Genomic DNA, 21,398 nt, shown 5'->3' with positions numbered 1-21,398 from the left:
GTATATATTATGTCCCCCAGAAAAAGCCATATTCTTTAATGCAATCTTGTGGGGGCAGATGTATTAGTGTGGATTAGGTTTGAACCTATTGGTTCAGTCTTTCCATGGAGGTGTGGCCATGCCCATTCAGTGTGGGCCTTGATTAGTTTACTAGAGCCTTACGTAAGTTTAGACATAAGGAGCTTGCTGCTGTAGCTGAGATAGACATTTTGAAGATGGCTGTTGCAAGCTGATGCAGACATTTCGGAGAATGCCATTTTGAAACGCAACCTGGGAGCGAGCAGACGCCAGCCACATGCCTTCCCAGCTAACAGAGGTTTTCCAGATGCCAATGGCCTTTTTCCAGTGAAGGTACCCTTTGTTGACACCTTACCTTAGACACTTCATGGCCATAAGACTGTAACTGTGTAACCCAATAAACCCCCTTACAAAAGCCAGTCCATTTCTGGTGTTTTGCATTCCAGCAGCATTAGCAAACCGGAACAATGTCATAGCCATGGGCCATAATAACCTACTGTGGAGCAGGCAGAGAGCCCTGCAGTAAACGCTGCATTGTCCCAAGACACAATTCCAACCTATAACCACTGCAGATCTGCAGATGTTAGAAGGACTTGCTCTTTGTGCCAGTTTTCTAAAGCAAATCTCCCATGAGGTCCTCCCATTATGAGCCCCATATTATAATAAGGAAACAAGGTACAGAGATGTTAAATCACTTTCCCCAAAGCAGGCAAAGCCAGAATTGGAACTTAAGCCGTCCAACTCCAATGGCTTCCCCACAACACCGCACCGTACTTCTATGTGAGGGTCCAGCACCCACCTGGTCCACGTGTTGGCCCTGGTTGGAGAGACAAGTGTAAGAAGAGTAATATTTTCCACCAACCGGCAGGCAAAAGAGCTGCAGAGAGTTCTCCACCGCAGCTGCACCCACAGCTCAACCTGATACTCTCCAGATCTGGCCCAGAGCAAGCATGTGTCATTCAGGTCAGGCCTTGTGGCCCTATGGGCAACCCTGTTGAGCTATCAGCCCCTTGCACCTGCAACCCCTGGTCCCTCTCACTGTCAGCCTCGGGGGTGGAGCCTGGATCTCAGCCCCTCGGGAGACCCAGGCGGGGCTGCTTGCTGAGTGCACGAGCATGAGGTCGACATTCTTGGAAAGGCAGAGCCCCTGATCGAGACTGGCTCCAGACCCCACACTAGGGACCTCGCTGCAGAGCATGACAGGGGCACCCCAGGAAGTCAACAAAAGGTTCTGCATTAGCCTCGCCGAGTCTCTGTGTGCCAAAACTGGACCAGTTCTTAGGAACCCTCTTGTCCAGCTGTGCCTCAGACGGGAGCCTGAGGCTTAGACAAGGAAAGAGCCCCGTTACGATCTTGCAGCAACTTCCTGGCAGAGTTACAGCCAGGACTCAGCTTGGTAAAAAAACACTCCATGTGTAAACTACACCATACTTAATAAATAGTACAATTATAGTCATAATTATAATTACAAGCATATTGTGTCACCAGCTGGAACAAAACTACCACCCTAATGCAAAGCATTAGTAATAGGGAAAACTATGTGTGTTATATAGGAACGCTGTACTTTCTTCTTGATTTTTCTAAAAGCCTACAACTTCTCTAATAAAAAGACAATTATAATTTTTAAAAACCATCCTGTGCCTTTGAGGGGAAGCACTTCATTTCTTCAAAATGCCCCACAGATAAAGAAACAATCAAACCTCCTATTTATGATCAGTTCATTTTTGACAAGGGTGCCAGGGATAATTCAATGGGAAAAGAAGAGTCTTTTCAACAGATGGTGTTGGGACAACTGGATATACATAGGCAAAAATATGAAGTTGGACCCTTCCATCACACCATATACAAAAATTAATGCAGAAGGATATAAGGCTTACATGTAAAAGCTAAAATTATAAAACTCTTAGAAGGAAACCAAGGCATATGTCTTCATGACCTTTGATAAGACAACAGTTCTTAAATATGACACCAAAAGCAAATGCAACAAAAGAAACAAATAGATAAACTGGACATCATTAAAATAAAAAACTTTTGTCCTTCAAAGAACACCATCGAGAAAGTGAAAAGCTAACTCACCAAATGGGAGAAAAGTTTTGCAAATCATATATCTGATAAGGGACTTGTATCTAGAATATACAATGAACTCTTACATTCAATTATGAGAAGAGAGCCCAATCTTAAAATGAGCAAAGGATCTAAACAGACATTTCTCAAAAAAGAAGAAAAACAAAAAAAATACAAATGGCCAAAAAGCATGTGAAAAGATGTTCAACATCATTAACCACAGAGAGATACAAATCAAAACCAAAATGAGATACCACTTCACACTCACTAGAATGGCTATAATACATAAAACCGATAATAACAAGTGTTAGGGAAAATACAGAGAAATTAGCACCCTCCTGTGCCAGTTTGGATGTATTACGTCCCCCAAAACGCCATTATCTTTGATGGAGTCTTGTGTGGGCAGGAAACATATTGGTGTTGATTGGGTTGGAGACTTTTGATTGGATGTTTCCATGGAGATGTGATCACTCAGCTGTGGGTGAGATCTTTCACTGGATAATTTCCATTGAGCTGTGGCCTCACCCATTCAGCGTGGGCCTTAATTAGTTTATTGGAGCACTATATAAGCTCAGACAAAAGGAGCAAGCTTGCTACAGCCAAGAGGGACACTTTGAAGAATGCACAGAGGCTGAGAGAGTAGCTGCAGATGAGAGACAGTTTGAAGACGGCTGTTGAAAGCAGACTCTTGCTCCGGAGAAGCTGAGAGGACAAACACCCCAAGTACAACTAAGAGTGATATTTTTGAGGAACCCAATCAACACCATTATGTTTCCTGCCCACATAAGACTGCATCAAAGGTAATGGCGTTTTGGAGGACATAATACATCCAAACCGGCACAGGAGGGTGCTAATTTCTCTGTATTTTCCCCAACACTTGTTATTATCGGTTTTATTTATTATAGCCATTCTAGTGAGTGTGAAGTGGTATCTCATTTTGGTTCTGATTTGTATTTCTCTGTGGTTAATGATGTTGAACATCTTTTCACATGCTTTTTGGCCATTTGTATTTTTTTTTGTTTTTCTTCTTTTTTGAGAAATGTCTGTTTAGATCCTTTGCTCATTTTAAGATTGGGCTATCTTCTCATAATTGAATGTAAGAGTTCATTGTATATTCTAGATACAAGTCCCTTATCAGATATATGATTTGCAAAACTTTTCTCCCATTTGGTGAGTTAGCTTTTCACTTTCTCGATGGTGTTCTTTGAAGGACAAAAGTTTTTTATTTTAATGATGGCTCGTCCTGGGAGAGAGCCATTTTGAAACCAGAACTTTGGAGCAGACGTCAGCTGTGTGCCTTCCCAGCTAACAGAGATTTTCCAGACACCACTGGCCATCCTCCAGTGAAGGTGCCCTTTGTTGATGGACACTTTATGGCCTTAAGACTTGTAACTTTGTAACCAAATAAACCCCCTTTTATAAAAGCCAATCCATTTCTGGTGTTTTGCATTCTGGCAGCGTTAGCAAACTAGAATACCTCCTATGCTACTGGTTGGAATGTGAAATAGTGTGGCTACTTTGGAAAATATTCTGAGAGTTCCTCAAACAGTGCAATATAGAATTACCATATAATCCAGCAATTCTACTCCTGAGTATATATATCCAAGAGAAAGGAAAACATTTGTTCTCACAAAAACTTATACATGAATGTTCATAATAGCCCCAAAGTGGAAACAACCCAAATGTCCATCAACTGATGAATGGCTAAATAAAATGTAGTACATCCAACCCATACAAATGGAATATTATTTGGCAATAAAAAGAAATGAAGTATTGATACGTGCAACAATGTGGATGAACCTTGAAAACATTATGCTAAGCAAAAGAAGACAGACAGAAAAGGACAAGTATTGTATGATTCCATTTATATGCAATGCCCAGAAGAGACAAATCGATAGAGACAGAAAGTGGGGGAATGGGGGGGGGGGTTGTGGGGTGACTGCTAAGGGGTGCAAGGTTTCTTTCTGGGATGATGAAAATGGTTGAAAATTGATGGTGGTGATGGTTGCACAACTCTGTGAATATAGTAAAAGCTTCTGAATTATATACTTTAAATGGGTGAATTATATGGTATGTGAATTATATCTCAACAAAAGCTGTTAAATAAAAAGCAATCAGAATCTCAGGATGTGCTGGTTTTGGATGTATTATGTCCCCAAAATGCCATGTTCTTTAATGCAATCTTGTGGGGGCAGACGTATTAGTGTTGATTGGGTTGGAATCCTTTGATTGAGTGTTTCCATGGAGATGTGACTCAATCAACTGTGGGTGAAACATTTGATTGAATTATTTCCATGGAGATATGGACCCTGCCCATTCAGGGTGGGCCTTGATTTAATCACTGGGGTCCTATAAAATGCTCACAAACAGAAGGACCTCAGAGCAGCCAAGAGAGACATTTTGGAGATGGCCGTTGAAAGCAGACATTTGCTAGCCCAGAGTTTGCCTGGGAGAAACTAAGAGAGCAACCCCAGACGCCTAGAGAGGAACGTCCTGGGAGAAAGCCATTTTGAAACCAGAACCCGGGAGCAGACGCCAGCCACGTGCCTGTGCCTTCCCAGCTAACAGACACCATCAGTGTTCTTCAGTGAAGGTAGCCTATTGTTGACGCCATTGTTTGGACACTTTTATGGCCTTAGGACGATAACTTTGTAACCAAATAAACCCCCCTTTATAAAAGCAAATCCATTTCTGGTATTTTGCATTCCAGCAGCATTAGCAAACCAGAAAACAAGACTAGCAGAGGCATTCAAGTGGACCCAGTGTAACCATCCGCCTCTGCTTAAATTTCTTTGAAAATATGTCCACCAAGTGGTTCCCAAGACTCTTGTACTCTTCCAGTGACAGATGGCTCACTACCTTATCCAGGTAGGGCCGATGGTGTGCCAATGTAAAGGGAAGCTAAGGGGTTCTTTTCATTAACTGGGCATGAGTTAGGCACTAGCCAGCATGCTTCACTCTCTCTAGGCACTCATCACATCACTTGATCCTTAATAATTTGCAAGGTTGCAATCACCATCCCCATTTCAGAGAAATTAAGGCTCAGAGAGTTGACACAACCTGCCTTTAGACTCTCAGAAGAGGCCACTGTCAGTGCCCAAATGGCAGACGTGGGATTTGAACCTCAGTCTACTGGGTTCCAGAGCTGCCTGTAACCCCAGCCTCTTTAGCCAGGCTCCTTCTGAGAGCCTGATGACCATTCCAGGATCCAGCCTGGTCCCTGGGCATTAAATAAACCACCACCACAGGCATTATATAAATGGGTGTGACCGTTTTCAAATCAAACAAAGGAACAAACAGAAAGTAACCTCTGCCTCCCCAAAGCGATGCCATATGCAGCCCGAGGGGGTGGCAATGCGCTGGCCGGGGAGCAGAAGGTCCTGCCTCCAGTGGCAGCATCACCGTGGGAAGCTGGCGACCCTGGGCGGGTCTCAGAGGAAATGAGAGTCAAGCCCGGCCCTCATACCCATTCACACGGCCATGCATGCCCCGGGTGCCCACCCCAGGGTGGATCATTTGTTATTTGGAATTTGGAATAAATTTCCATGACGAACAAGCCCTTCCCCTGTGAGAAGCTATACTCGATTCAGCTCAACTAGTATTTGCTGACTTAATAATAAACATATTTTTTATACTCGAGAGGCAATTTTCTTCCTCATTTCCATTTTATAGTGGAAGATACTAAGGGTCAGAGTAGTTTCAGGCCTGCCCCAGGTTCCCCAGCTAACAGTTGGGAGGCAACGATTCCAATCTGAGACCACTGGGCTTCAGCGTCGGATGCGCCTGGTGCTCTGCCAGGCTGGGGGTGGCGGGTTACAAAGCTCACGGCCTCTGGGAGAGACGACGGCTCGCAAACTCTAAGTCAGACTGCGATGATGGCAAAATGGAGGGGTCCGCCAGAAGCCCTGGGAGCCTAGAGAACGGAGCAATGATTCTGATGAAGGGAGCCACGCAGGGGGTCATACGGAGAAAATATCCTGGCTGAGACGAGAAGGATGAATGGGGCCCGGTCACGTGAGAAGTGGCAAAGGGTATAACAAGCAGGTGGACTGGCCTGAGCCAAAGCTCAGAAATGTGGCTCAAAATGACCCAGGCAGAGCAGCCGGCACAGGGACACTGACCCCAGCCGCAGGAGACTTGGGCCTGGACTTGCAGGAAGTGTCGGCTGAGCAAAGCCCAGCTGGCTCTCACTGCTGCCCTTCGTGCCTTCTCATTCCACCCAGACCAGGTCAGGTAAAGATGAGGGCATGCCCTCGAAGGACCTGGGGAACAGGCAGGGTCTGGGTGGGATCATCTCATCTTCCAGCCGAGAGCCATTCCTTCCCGAAGCTCAGGAGAAGCTTGGCTCATTTAACGACCAAGCTTGGTTCATCACCTGCTCCACACAGACACTGACTGGGGTTGGCGCAAAGACCACAGAGACGAGCAGAGTGGGCCGGAGCCCGCCATCCTGACCAGGCTCTTGGGTGACGACGGCTCAGAGTGTCTTCTCTTCTGGAAGATGGGTGCAGCATTCGGAGTGTTCTCCCGCAGCTGGGGTCCCTCCCACCACCAATCGCTACCCGGCATTTCTCGATATGGGAAGCTCTGGAATCCACCAGTTCATTGTCCTGTGGGAAATTATTCACTAAACTCACTTCTAAAAAATGTCTTTGTGGACGAGGGAATATAACTCACATCCCAGGCAGCAGGTTGGGGTCCCTGGATGGGCCATGACCCCCCGAAATCTTCCACAGCATCCTGGGTACATGTTTGCTCTCCTGTGAGCTCTGCAGCTTGCATCAGCCTCCCAAAGGCCCCCTGACCTCAGGAGGCTGAGAACGGGTGGTGGTAAGTTGCGACCCCTCAGGCCACAAAGCAGAGCCCCCGCTGGGCTCAGCCATCTTATATGACTACCCCCAACTGCTGTTTTTTAGACCAGAAGCCACGATTTTCCTACGTCTCTGCACTTCTTCAGCATCAGAAGACCTTTCTGGGGCCATTTTCCACAAAGAAACAAAGTTTGTGGTCACTTGGCTTGAGCTGACCAGTTGTGTAACAGGAGGCGCAGAGGAAAGCCAAAGCTAGGTGGCGTGGGGCAGCTGGGCGGGGCGGGTGGCTCGAGGTGAGTCACTGCCGGGCCTGGCCGCCCCCACGGGGCCACCGTCCAAGGCTGGACCTTCCCTGCCGGGCCCGGCCGCCCCCACGGGGCCACCATCCAAGGCTGGACCTTCCCTGGGCGCCTGCTGACCGCTCCTGAGAGCACAGACTGCGGGGCCAGCCTGGAGAGATTCAAACCCTGGCACGGGGGCTGAAAAGCCACGATTAGCTCCTCTGTGACTTTGCCTTCAAGCCATAAAACAGCGATGATAATAATAGGAACTTCTTGCTAAGCCGAGGACTAAGTGAGTTATATTGGTAAAGAGCTTAGAACAGTGCCCATGGGAGTGTTTGTTAAATAAAGGATAAATTTGCAAATGTGACAGTGCGACTGAGATAAGGAAAGTCAACAGAAAGATGCGATAGAACTGCCCAGCAAAAAAGGAAACAGTTCAGGGAAGTTTGTAACATCCACTCCATGAAATATTCTGGGGCTTTTACAATGAGAAATGAGTCAATTAACATCATGGAATATTGCTGTGGCTGAAAAGATACAGGGCATGCTACAAACTCTGCGCACCTAGATCAGGGTCAGCAAACTTTTTCTGTGAAAGGCCAGATAGTGAATATTTTTGGCTTTGCAGCCATTGTATCTCTGGGGCAGGTACTCAACTCTGCTATTGTAAGGCCGAAGCAGCCATCGACAATGCACAAGCAAATGGGCGTAGCTGTGTTCCAATAAATCTTTTTTAAAAAATTTAATTTCCTTAAGGTGACAGGAACACTGTTTCTAAAAAAATTAAAAGACTTTAAAGTTACATACATTTTAAAAACAAATTAATTAAAAGGTTTCACAATTACATTAAATATTGCATATTAGATATTAGATATTACATATTATATTAGTAGAAATTATATATTATATTAGATATTACATATTAGATATTACATGTTAGCTAAAGCAAGTATTAAGCCTGGCATTCACGCTGTGGTATCAAGAAAAGGGTAGGACTTTGAAGCATGACCAGCCTGGGCACTGCACACCGGCTTTGCCATCTATCAACTGTGGGACCTCACGCAAGTTTACTCATCTCTCTGTGCCTGCATCCTTGTTTGTAAAATGCACCTACAAGCTTGCAAAGAGCTGGTCTCTGGCCTGGTAGGCCATTCAGTCCCACACAGAGCCGGGGTGCTGCTGACAGTCTGAGTCCACGGCAGCCAGTGACAAAGTAGCCCATACATTTAGCTCACCGCGGCTTTATTTTCCAACTAATAAAAATATCCTCCACAATGTTCAGGTCTGGTTTGCAAAATGACACAGAACCACCTGAACCTCACTTTTCATTTCATGACTCAGCTGCCAGCTGCAGGAGGAACAGCCAGGTGGGGGTGGGGGAAGGCAAGGTTTCATCCGGCTGGAGTCTGGGGAGCAGGTGAGTGTCTGGGGCGGCGAAACCTGAGGGAGACCCGCAGCCAGCAGAGCAAATTCCATGCTTGGCTGTGGAGGCATGAAGCTTTGAGATGCTTCTAAGGAAACCTGCCAGCCTTGCAGGGGGCAGAGGAACCAGAGTCTTCTCTTCTTGGCAGAAAGGGGCATCTAAGGGCTCAGAGCCAAGGGCACTTCTGACTTTAAACCCTCAGGTGCCCCACAGCCCCCACTGGAGCAGGTCCAAGATGCTTAGTGGGGCAGTCAAGGCCCTTCTCCACCCACTTCTCCAGCCTCACCTCCCACTACTTCCCACCTCCTCTCCATGCAGCAGGAGCTACTTGTGGCTCCCTGTCTACACCATGTGCTTCTCCCCTCGGTGCCTTTGCTTGTGCTGCTACCTCTGCCCAGAATGCCCTTCTCTGCTTGGCTACATTCACCCATGAGCTCTGGTATCACTGCCTCCAGGAAGCCTGCCCTGATTTTTCTGGAACAAATACTGCCACAGGCCTACCAGGTGTCAGGCACTGTGCTAGGTGCTTACATGCATCAGCTCATTGAGTCTACCCACCCACTCTTAAAAAGGAATGCTTTTCTTCTTTTTTATACATAAAGAAGTCAAGGTTCAAAGTGGTTAAGTAACCCACCCAAGGTCACACACAAGTGAGCCTGCTGCCTTTGTCCTACCCAAAAGTTCCCTAGCAGAGCCCAAGAAGTTTAAAATTGACTCCATCCCAGGGGGCTGCAAGTTCAGGTCCACTGAATGACCTAGCCCAGCCTTCCCCAGCACCATCAACTCCTGCCCTCTCTCTGGAAGCCTCAGAGACCCTGAGACCTATCCCCTAGAGCCCTCACCTGCCTGGCGTCCCAGGTCAATTGTTCACAGGCTGTGGAGAGTATAATTAGTGCGTGCCTGCTCCTGCCAGGGCTTCAAGATGCCAGGTTTACGACGTGTGTGAAGCCAAGGGGACCGGGCCTGGTGACCGCCTTCTCCTCTGCTCTCTGTGAGTTGTCAGCCAGGTTGGGGTCACCTTTGGGGACTCAGGCCCTCGCCTGGCACTCTGGGTAGCAGCCTGTTTCCCAAGCATAGGCCCGAGGAACCCTGTGGGAGGAGGCTGCCTTTTGCTGTCCTGGCAGGGGCCTGTGTGTGGGACTGAGCTCCCCGTCAGACCCAGAGGACAATAGCCTACTGTTGTGTCCAGCTCTTGGCAGCTGACCAAGCACTCTCATACCTATTATCCCCCTAGATCCTCTCCCTGACAATCCTCTGTGCTGGGGCCGGGAGGGGGCTTTAATCCCTTCCACAGGGAGGAAGCTGAGCTCCCTGGGGTCTACCCCACAGTCCCAGAGCAGAGCCCAGGGCCCCACCTACTGCTGCGGCTGCCAGGTCACCCACAGCCGAGGGAGCGGCGTCAGCACGTGGGCACCCTTCTTTGCGCTCCCAGCCAAAGGGGAAGGGCCGGGCGCACGCTGGCTTCCCACCCCAGGCACAAAACACCATCCAGCTTTGTAAACTGTTTTCTCCCTCCTCTCAGACAAGGCCGGCTTTAATGGATTTCCCTGAAGGGCCTGACAGTCCACATGCTTTGTATGAAAGGCAAAGGCCACTGTCCCTGAGCTGTCACCACCCAGGGGAAGAGGCCTTCTTTCTCCCACTTAGGCTGAGCCTACGCTATTTCCCCTCCATGGACCTGGAGCCCCATCCCAGCCTGCAGGCAACCAGCCCCTCTCCTCTGTATTTTCTGCTTTGTTCCACTTTACTGACTTATTTGTTTGATTATCATCAGCCTTTCCCTAGAATGTAAGTTCCACCCAAGCATAGGCTTTGCCAGTTGTGTGCACTGCTGGATTATCCCCTGCCTTGGATAGTGAAGGAGGGAATGAATGAATCTCTGCTTGGTGTTCAGCTCTGTTCATTCCTTCAAGAAATCTTTGGAGGGCATGCTGGGGCCAAGTGCAGCAGAGAAAATACTAAACTGGAGACGCTCCCTTGAGGAGCTCACTGGAGGCGGGGGAGAAAACCATATAAACAAATAACCCCAATTAGGGGACAGAGGAAGGTTCTGTTCAGGGGGACTCAGTGGGTGCAGGAGACACTGTGCTGGGGGGAGGGGGAGGTCAAGAAAAGAGTCCTAGAGCAGGTGACTCTCGAGCTGAGTCTTAAAGGACCAGAGCAGGAGGTGGCTGAGGGCAGGAAGGGCATCTGGGAGAGGAAACGGCACCAGGCAAGGTGTGAGTTAGCTGCTAAGTGATCTGTGCCCAGCCCGAAGGAGACGAAGGGGGAATCCCTCAACCTCCCATTCATTCAAGCAACACCCTGTGCTCTGGCCGCAGGCCTTGGCCCCCAGGACAGGGTGGTTTCTGCCTTTAGGGTGCTCACCAGCTCTCGGGGGGCAGCAGGGCCAGAGGCTCTTGGTGCACAGGGGAGGGGCCCGGAGGAGCCCTGAGGCTCACAGGAGAGACCACCCCTGCTCCTGACACCGTGCACCCAGCACCCTGATCCACAAACCAAGGTGACCAACTCATCCCAGTTGGCCTTGGGCATCCCTGTTTTAGCACAGAAAGTCCCTGAACCCAGGAAACCCCAGTCTCGAGCAAACCGTGGCTGTAGGTCACTACTTCCACCTTCATTTCCTGTCACTCCCCCCCTTAAAGTCCTCCCTCCTTTCCCCCAGTCTCCAGCCACTCAGTGGTGGGTGCTGGGAACTAGCCTTGTCATGAGCAGCTTTTATTCGGGTCACTGAGAGGAGGGAGACATGCCCCAGGGTAGCCAGGACAGCACGTGGTGAATCTAGAGCTCAGGGGTCCTCCCTTCTCTCATCAGCAGCCTTAGATGCAACGCAGGGAGGGTGTGGAAAACTGCGGCCCAGCGTCCCTGGCTCAGAATCCCAGCTGCCCAGTCCTGTTCCCCTTGTCCGAGCTTTATCTCCTGAGGCCGAGGCCGGCAACGCCCAAGGACAGGCCTCCCCACCCCCAGCCTTGCTTTGTGCATTCAGAGAAAGCGCCACCGGAGCTCAGCACACACGTGCTAACCTGGAGCAATGAGACACCAATTACGACACGTCCATCTCTGTTTTACATAAGGCAAAACCAAGGCATAAAACCACCAGAAACTTACCTCCAGTATTTGTTTAGCAAGATCCCGAGGGTTCCATCGTTTGAAAGTGGATTCCCCGAAACTGGTCTTCTAGCACTTTCCCCACTAGCCCTGCAGGGACTCGGAAAACCTAAGGTCTCCCCAGATGCCTGTTTCCAGGTGGGCTTCCAAACTGGAGCTCTGTGTACAGCGAAAGGGCTCTCCTAAGACAGGCAGCCCTCTGCCTGAAGCACCCCCACAGCTGCTGGAGGCTGAGGTCCCCCAAACATGCTGGTCTCCCCAGCAAGGAGGAGTTAGAACAAGAGCTCCGGCTCTAACCAGAAAGACTAATGATTAAATTAATTCCATCAGCAACACCTAGATAAGCCAGATTTAAGCTCTCCACCAAGGCTCTCTTGAAAAGTGCTCGGTCTTTTGAGTCAGACTGTCTTCCAGCTGCACCATCTACTGTTAGCCGTGACCTTGGACAAGCGCCCCAGCTTCTCCAGGCCTCCTTCTCTATAAAATGCCACATAAGATCTACTTTGCAGGGTTGTTGGATAAAGGGATAAAATGTTCCCGTCCATCTTTTTGCACCCCTTCTTGCACTCTTTATAGAGGTGAGGGAATATCAGCTAACCTTTAGAGTACTCTGTGCCAGGTATTATGCCAAGAGTCTTACACAGGTTATTTCATGTACGTGGTAGGTCTTACTATTACTGCTTCTTTACCAGATGAAAGAACTGAGGCTCAGAGAGGTTAAACCACCTGCCCAAGTTCCCACAGCCAGAATATGCCAAGCTTTCACATCCAGGTCTCTGCCACTAGACTATTAATATTTGCTGAATGAATAAACTAATTCACCAGCATTGGGTTCTATTTTAAATGGCAGACTTAAGACTGAGGACTATTTCAGAACGATCTTTTTTTTTTATTAGAGAAGTTGTGGGATTACAGAAAAATCATGCATAAAATATAGGGTTCCCACATACCACCCTATTATTAAAACCTTGCATTAATGCAGTAAATTTGTTACAATTGATGAAAGCACATTTTTATAATTGTACTGTGGTTTACCTTAGGGTTCACTGTGTTGTACAGACCCATGGATTTTTTTTTTAATTTTATTCTATTAACATACATGTGACCTAAAATTTCCTCTTTTAACCACATTCAAATATATAATTCAGTGCTGTTAATTATATTCATAATATTGTGCTATCACCACCATCCATTACCAAAACCTTACAATCAACCAACAGAGAAGCTCTGTACAATTTAAGCATTAAGTCCCCGTTCCCCAACCTCACTCCGTCCCCTGGTAATGTATACCTCTTGATTCTGACTCTATGAGTTTGCTTACTCCAATTATTTCATATCAGTGAGATCATACAATATTTGTCCTTCTGTGTCTGGCTTATTTCACTCAACAGACCACATTTTTAAAAATGGAAATGAGCAGAACAGTGACTAGCTCAAGTGTGCATGGTCCGCCCCCCAACTGCAGAGAGAGCTCCTAGAACAGGGTTTCCAACCTCCGGCCCCCTGCCTCTTTGTGTATGACAATTTCAGCTAAGAATGGTGCTTACATTTTTAAAGGTTGAGAAAAAATCAACGGGAGAATATTTCATGACATGTGAAAACTATATGGAATTCAAATTCAGCATCCATAAAATAAAGTTTTATTGGAACATAGCCACATCCATTCATTTGCATTCTGTCTATGAGAGTTGAGTCTACGATGAGGAGCTGTGACAGAAACCATACAGCCAGTAAAGCCGAAAACATTTACTATCAGACCCTGTACAGAAAACAACTTTGTCAACCCCTGTTCTAGAAGCTCTGAGGGCAAAGGTTATTCATCAGCCCGAGGGATCTACCTCACCCCACCCCCTGCCTGTCAGCACAGCCTTCCTCCAGGTCTGGGAGCCCAGAAGCTTCTATCTTCCTTTCAGCAGACCACGAGGCAATCCCCCGTTACCTGGAACGGGCAGAGCAGCCAAAGTCCTCCACGGGCTGAGCTGGGTCTGCATCAGCTTTTTCCCTCCGGGGTTTCCCTCACTTAGAGACGCTTCGGTGGCCCTGGCCCTTCAGCTGAAGTCTTCCCCACACTCTCAGGGACCTCCTGCCAGGCCCACCGAGGACGGCCCTCCAAGGCAGGGTCTGCACCCTCAGGATCCTGAGGACGGCCCCACCCCTGACCAGGACCTCCCACAGCCCCATGCGAAAGAAACGCAGTCAGGCCCAGAGCCAGAACCGGAACTTCGGAGGAACAGACCCTGTGGGCCGCGCCCAGCTTTTTCTGCCGTCCTGTCCTCGCGCTTGGCTCTCAGTACCCCCGAGTGCAGGACATGGAGCAACTCACGCTGCCCTAAGGAGGGCTGGGGACGGAGGAGAGAGGGGCAAAGGCACTGCTGCAGATGCAACGCAGCTGGGCCTCCCCGGGGCTCCCTGGGTAAAGCCACTGGGATGCCCTAAGGAGGGCTGGGGACGGAGGAGAGAGGGGCAAAGGCACTGCTGCAGATGCAACGCAGCTGGGCCTCCCCGGGGCTCCCTGGGTAAAGCCACTGGGAGCCCCTTCCTTCTGCACGCACCACCCTCAGATCTGCTACCCCCGGCTCTCCCTGGGACCTGGGGCGAACGGGTCCCGGGAAATCCGGCCGTCTTGTCGGGCAGCCCAGCGAGTTCCTCGCAGGTGTTGGCCAGCAGGACCCTCAGAGGCCACCCTGTTCCCTCTTTCCACAGACTTGGCCGGAAGTGCATCCCAGTCAGGATTTTGGCCACATCTGCAGACACCTGCAGAGTTACTTTTTTCTCATTTTTCTTTTATTTGACCCCTTTAAAACTTAAGTTTATTTAAAAAGGAAACTTTTAACCTTTATCTTAAACAGAATACCAGGGTCAGGATCAATTGCCATAAATAGAACATCATAAGAAATAAATATAATGAATATGAATAGTATTGACTTCACTCCCTCTGGATATGGTTGCCAGCTTGCACCTAAAGCCTGACCCCTGTTAGAGAAAGAGAGTGAGAGAATGAAAGAGAGCGAGGGAATGAGAGAGTGAGAGAGAGAGAGAGAGAGATGGACTGGTGATAAGAGAGCTCCTAAAACACATTAGCCTCATGCTGAGACTTTTCTTGACAAAACCCACTGGTTCTCAACCACTACATTTTAAAAACTACAGATATGCAGCCCATGCCCAGGAATTCCTGACAGCTGGTCTAGGGTGGCACCCAGATGACTATGAGAACATGGTATAACCAGAGGATTAAAAGAAAAGTAAAAGTGAAGCTGGAGAGGAAGTTGGAGAGGGGGTGGCTGCCAACCTGTGCCCTGAGCTTATACCATGGAACCTGTCTTGTCGAGTGCTAGTGGCCCCAACGCAACTCTTGGAGATCTGACCCCCACACGTTGAAGACCCCAAGGCTCAGGGCTGGGAGAAAGACTCCAAAGCCTGATGGGGTGGATTTGGCTTTTTTAATTTTTTTAGTTGATTCTATATGAGAAATATGTTGCTTTAGGGACCCTGGGAAGGAAAGAAGGGATCAAGCTGTGAGGTTTGCACCTGGTTGCCCCAGTAAAGACTGCTCTAAAGTGGGTGCTGGCTTCCCAATGGGCACAGCCTGCCCATCTCAGCTCCCCAGACCTGCCTGGCCATGGCCTTGGCCAAGAACGCCTGGGCCGAGGGCTGGTTCCCTGCAGCTGTGCTCCTCCACGGACCAGAAGGGTCCAACTCCCCACAAGTGCCAGCGCAGGCAGAAGCGCTGCACTGCCTTCCAGGCCCACATTATCACCAAAGCCCCCTCCCTGCCCCCAAGCCAGTGAGCACCTGGGGAAATGGGTGCACTCCGAGGGGTGGGGCGAGGGGCCGGAAAGGGAAGCAATGGGAGCTGCCTTTGTGGAGGGCTTGACCAGCCCCGTTTTGCAGGTGAGTGAGCCAGGGCCCCTAGAGGCTATGGGATTTGGCCAAGACCACCTAGCAGGTGGCAGAGCTGGGGTCCCAGCCCAAGTCTGTCTGATTCCACAGTTCACAGCAGCCAGCCCCACACCTCAGCCAACGTGGCAAATCTAGCCGTCCTTTGCTTGGGAAGACAGATGGTGCTAGTGACACCTCACCCTGTGGGGGAACCAACACTACAAATTACCCTGCACCTCTGTGTCGGGGTCTGCAGTTTATAAAGCACGTTCACACATACCCAGCAAGGTGAAGGGTGCAGTACAGGAAAGGAAGTCCGTGCCCAGCAGGTTCCAGCCCCCTGTGCTTCCCCGTCCCAGAGCCCTCGGCCTCCAGGAGGGGACTGTCTCTTGAAGGCCATCATCGTGCCCACCAGACAGGCCTCTGGCATCTTCTACCCACGTCCATCTCAACCCACGTTAGTCCCTTGACGGAAGGCAGTTGCCCAACGCACACAGGTCAAAGGCAGAAGGGCCGAGATCCAGCCACCAACAAGTGCCTCTCCGGCTCCCAAACCAGAGTTGGCACAGCTACGAGGGGCATGACTCACCCGCTGCTTCCTGCAGGGAACAAATACAGGAACTTGGGGCGACTCCTCTGCATCACAAACCACGATGGATGACATTGCTGAGGAGGGCCTGGCACGCACCCCACCTCCCCATGCACTGGGGGGCTTCACCCCGAAGGAAGTGGGGACAAGAGATGTCATGGGACAAGAGTTTTAAAAATCCGTTTTCTAAAATTGTTTCTGAGCAACATTGGATTTGAATTCAGCAAACCAATAAACAGGCAAATTACGTAAGCCAGGCTCGCTGGCTGCCCGGCCTGGATGAGCGGCAGTGTGCCTGGCATCCCCGCTGGCTCCCACCCAACCTACAACCGCCGGCTTGTGGTCACCGCATCCTCAACAGCTAGTGCCCAAGCTGCACACGGAGTTCCCTGGGACCTACGGAGAAAGGGTGCGGTTGGGGTGGAGCGGGAGGGGTGCCCTAGGGCGGGTGGCTCTGGAAAACCTCTGCCATTTCTGGAGCCACGTGACTGGCCACACAGAAAGCATTTCCTCCGAGGAATCGCCTGGCGATGTGAGAGCCAGCAGGGGAGGCTGAGAAAGAACCAGAGGCCTGAGTTCGGGGGCCCGAGCTCCAGGGCTGACTCATTCACCACTTCCTGCCTGTGCACCAGCAGCATGGAAGGCAGTGTGGGCTGGTGTTATCTGTACAGGCTTTGGGAGCAGATAACCTGGGTCCAATTCCCAACCCCACGAGCTGAGCACAGGTTACTATGCCTCTCTATAAAATGGGAATACTACCTGAGCACACCGCATCCAGCGTCATGAGGGTTAAGGGGGAAAATGCAGAGAGCGCTTAGAACAAGGCTGCCACTCGCTAAGTGCTGGGTGGATGCTAGCTGTTATGACAAACCGTGCAAGAGATCCTGGATGGGATCCGGCCCACCCCATCAGTTTATATAGGCATTCGTTTCTTCATTCATTCATTCATTCATCCATAAATATTAATTGAGCAGCTACAATGGCTAGGCTCTGGAAACAGACAAAAATCTCTGCCCTCATGGAGTTCACTTCCCAGTAAAGGAGACAGACTATGAGCTTAACTGCAAATGAGTGACTGATCATTTCAGGTGGTGATAAGTGCCCTGAAGACAATGAGACCGGGTGAGAGGAGAGAGCACTGCTCAGCAGGGTGGGATGGGGTATACCATGTGGTCAGGGACACCTCTACGAGTCTGTGGCTGTGAGCTGGGATGGCGCTGGGCAGCAGGAGCAGCCACTGGAGGGTCTGGGAGAGGAAGAGTAAGAGGGAAGGCCTGGGTAGGAGAGAGAGTGGTGTGTTCAGGGGAGGTCAGAGACTTGCTCAAGATCCCAGGAAAGGCCCCGGGAGAGCCCAGGAAAACCGGACATTCTCCCCAATAGGACAGTCCCCTAAGAGGGCTTTCAAGAGAAAAGATGCACATCACACCTTCCCCCTGAAGTTTGTAAACTTCTCTTTCATGTATAAAGCCTTTTCTTTAAATTTTTAAAATCTCTCTCTGAATACCCGGCCACTGCCAGGGTCTGACTTGGGAGCCGAGACATGAGGATGACTGACCCTGTACCCCGGCCACAGGAGGGTCCACAGTCCAGTGAGGAAGCTCACAGGGCCAAGAGTTGCCCAGGCTGTAGACAGCATGGAATTCCCAGCCAGAGACTTGGGAATTTGTCTTGAGGGCAATGGGGAGCCATTGAAGGTTAAGCAGGGAGTCACCAATTAACAGATCTGGTCCTTCTGGGGTAGGTGGGCAGATTGCAGGGGCCAGACTGGAGGTCCCCAAACACTTGTGGCTCTTTGACCACTGAACGTCAAGGTGCCTAGGAGATGTAATTTCAACCTCCCATTTTAAAGAGCAGGAAACCAAGACTGGCCCAGGTGAGGGTCAAAGCTTCCATAGAACTGTAGGCTACTCGCACCATTATACAAGGGCTGAGCTCTTTGAGAAAACAAGGAAAGACGGCTATCCCAGTGAGTCAGCCTGCTGTCTTATTTCAAAATATGTCACTTGGGAGAAGCTCAGGCCTTTACGAATCTCAAAACTATTGGCTTAGTTAAAGTTAAACAGGCCCCGGTGGCCCCACCTTATTCCATCCATGCCTTGCTGATGACTGGTTGGGCCTGACCCTGAAAATCACCCTTCCCACTTGCATCATGCAACAATCCCGACTTACCCCATTGATGGAACAGACTTTTAGGGGAAGGTGGTTATAAGGGAAAGAGCACTGGATGGGGGTCAGGAGATAGGATCTCAGATCCTGAACATGCCCCAAGACACCTGAGAGATTTGGGCCAATCTTTTCTGCTGGTGGAGCCTCAGTTTCCCCATATGTAAAAGGACAGGCTCAGATGGTCTCCAAGGCTCCAGCCAGTTCTAGCATTCTCTCATTCTCCTCTGCAGCTGTCACTTGCAAATACTTGTTGACTCTGTGCACACACCCTCTGTGGGCACCTAGACACAAATATCACAGGTTTGTTTCCTGTCTCTTAAAGTCACGCAGCACGGATAAAGTTGGCGCTCATTAGTTCAGCACATACGCCCTACCTTACAGGGAGGTATCACCACCCCCGTTAGATGGGAGAAGGAGTGTCACTCACAGGGCTGCAGACTGGCCCCCAGGACGGACCCAGATCTCTGCTGCCCAGGTGAGCATGCATATCTGCGCACAGCAGCCGCCTCTGTTCTCACTGCACATCTGGAAAACCAGCACCTGCAGGCTGGTCCCTGTGAGCTCTGTTGGCAGGGACAGGCACCTCTGCAGAGGCAAAGCCTGAAGGACATCTTTGCTTTGTTGGGCAGGAAGAAGGAGGCCAGAAATCAGAGCAAGTGCCCAAAAAGCACTAGCACTAAAAGTGGGGTGGGTTTCCTCTGACTCTGGGTTTACCACTCCCAGCTCGGTCATAAGGAGAGTGTGGCCACGCTGGAGCCCTTGGGTCCCAGAGCCTCCCTGTGATCTGACAGCTGGAAGACAACACCCAACCATCCTCTGCAAGGCTGGGCTGGGGCGCCTCGCATTTCATCTTTTAAGGAGTAAGGAATGTGCTCGCTACACAACCCACTTTAAAAAGTTTCTAATCTTTTCAGTTCTCCCTCTGACTGGCTCCCCTGCTCCCTCACTAACCCGCTGTGTGATTTGGGGCAAAGCGGTCAACCTCTCTGAACCTATCTGCCCAGCTGAAAACTAAGGCCCACCATATCCACAGCACTAAGCTGTCTCAGCAATGACCATGCCCAGCAAAAGAAGGAGGAGCTCTCCCAGAAGGACTTCTGGAAGGCAGTGTTACTCTGAGCACTGCCTATACTTTTCCTTTGACAATGTTTCTGTTCATGTAAGATCTCGAGGTGCCTGATCATCACCGGCTGGGGCTCTCTTCTGACTTTTTAAAATTAAAAAGTCCCGAGCAGGAGGCTGGTGGCCCAGGGGTGTGCCCCGTGTTGGCCTTGGCAGGGCCACTTCCCTGGGCTGTAAAGCCAGTACTCTCGGCCCGGTGACCCGAGGCTCCTCCCAGCTCAAACTCAGGAGTTTATGATTCAGGAGCATAAGGCACTAGGTCAGGACTTCAAAAATTACTCTGCCAGTAGGAGATTGTACAGTGTTAGTGTCACCTTCTTGTATGCTTTCGGGAGAGACCAATTACTTCTCCCATGTCACACAAGATTTGTGTTTTATTTTAGTTTTTTAATCCAGCCAGATTAATTTTGAATCTGAGGAAAGAGGCTGATTTTCTAAACAAGTATTCTGAAAATGTTCCATATTATCTTTTTATTTTATGTGTATTATGTAAGATTTATATATATATATATATATATAATGGAACATATATACATATGTGTGTGTGTGTGTGTGTGTGTGTGTGTGTGTATAAGCATTAAAATTTAAAAAACAAAATAAAAAAACCCACCCACCAGCGTACCACTCAGCTGAAGAATTGGAACATAATCGGTTCCATTGAAGGTCCCGCGGGCCCCTCCCTGATCCCGCACCCACGCCCACTGCCCCCAAAAAATAACCACCCTGATTTTGTCTTCTCACTCCCTTGACTTTTTTAAACCTGTTATAAACTGTGAAACAGAATATTTGTACAGTTTTAAAAGTCATTACAAAGTGAATTCCTTTGTAACCAGCACCACCTCGGAAGCCCCCCAGGGTGACACTGCCAACCACAACCCCCACTGCCCCACCCCCACATGCTGTGGTTGGATTTGTAGTAAAGGTCGCCACTGCCTTGCTTTTCACTGTCATTTTCCCTCTTGCACACATGTCCTAAACAATTCATTGCTGGCGTGTTTGTTTTTTTGAGCTTTGGTTCTCTTGGCAGCTCTCTGCTGAGATTTTCAAAGCATTTCCCAGATGCTGGGATTCCCTGAGCAGAATCTGCAGCCTGGAAAACCAGGCGAGAGCCCCAGGCCCCACCACAGTGGGCTGGCAACAGGGTTAGTAATAATACAATGATAAACAATGATCACTCCCGTTAACGGGGTGCCCCCACCATGCTGGGCAGCCCCCTGAGTGCTGGACTCTCAGCAACCCCAAAGGCAGGGGAGATCTCTGCTTTGGAGATGGCAAGACCGAGGTGTCAGTTCCTGATCCTTGTCCCCCACCTGCTTCCCAGTGGCTCATCCCCAGAACAGATTGCTGATCCAGCATCATTATGACCAGGATCCTGCCTGCACAGAACAGTTCTCTCAAGGATTAAAGTATAACAGTGTCCTTGTCTTGTCTGGGACTGGTTGTGGGGTGTAACCAAGAGCATCCAGTCAAAGTCCCAAGTTCGAATCCTAGCTCTACCCTTTAAAGGCTCAGGCTCCGCCTCTGGAAACACGGTAGGAATGGCTGCCTCACCTGCAGGCATCGCCAGGATCATAGGAGGCAAGAGACCCGATATGCTCCAAGCCCCAGTCACATATCTGAGCCCTGTTCAGGCCCTCCTCACATCTCTCTCCTGGGGTCCTAGAGCAGCCTTCAGAGCCAGAAGGGCCCAGAGGGAGACAATCCAGGACCACCTACTATTTGACAGAAATGGGGAAATCGAGGTAGAGAGGGGCGGGGCACAGATAAGGAGGAACCCGGATGTTCAAACCAGGCCCCTTCACCCCAAACCGTGACAACAGCTGTCCGGTACTGAACAAAGAGCTTTACATGGAATGTTCCAGTGTTCAGAGCAGCACTGACGCTGGTAGGACTGTCATCCTCGTTTCAAGCAGAAGGAAATTGAAGCTCTGAGAGGT

The 21,398-nt window shown here is 49.6% G+C and overlaps 1 protein-coding gene across 6 annotated transcripts in view; it reads right to left on the bottom strand.

Annotated features, from left to right (window-relative positions):
• SYNE3 (spectrin repeat containing nuclear envelope family member 3) overlaps window positions 1–21,398 on the bottom strand; it is a 121,565-nt gene that overhangs the window by 98,240 nt on the left and 1,927 nt on the right. The gene's annotated exons all lie outside the window — the stretch shown is intronic.

Source organism: Choloepus didactylus, chromosome 4 (genome assembly GCF_015220235.1).
Source record: "Choloepus didactylus isolate mChoDid1 chromosome 4, mChoDid1.pri, whole genome shotgun sequence".
Lineage (NCBI taxonomy): Eukaryota > Metazoa > Chordata > Mammalia > Pilosa > Megalonychidae > Choloepus > Choloepus didactylus.
This window is presented reverse-complemented; position numbering and strand designations above follow the sequence as displayed.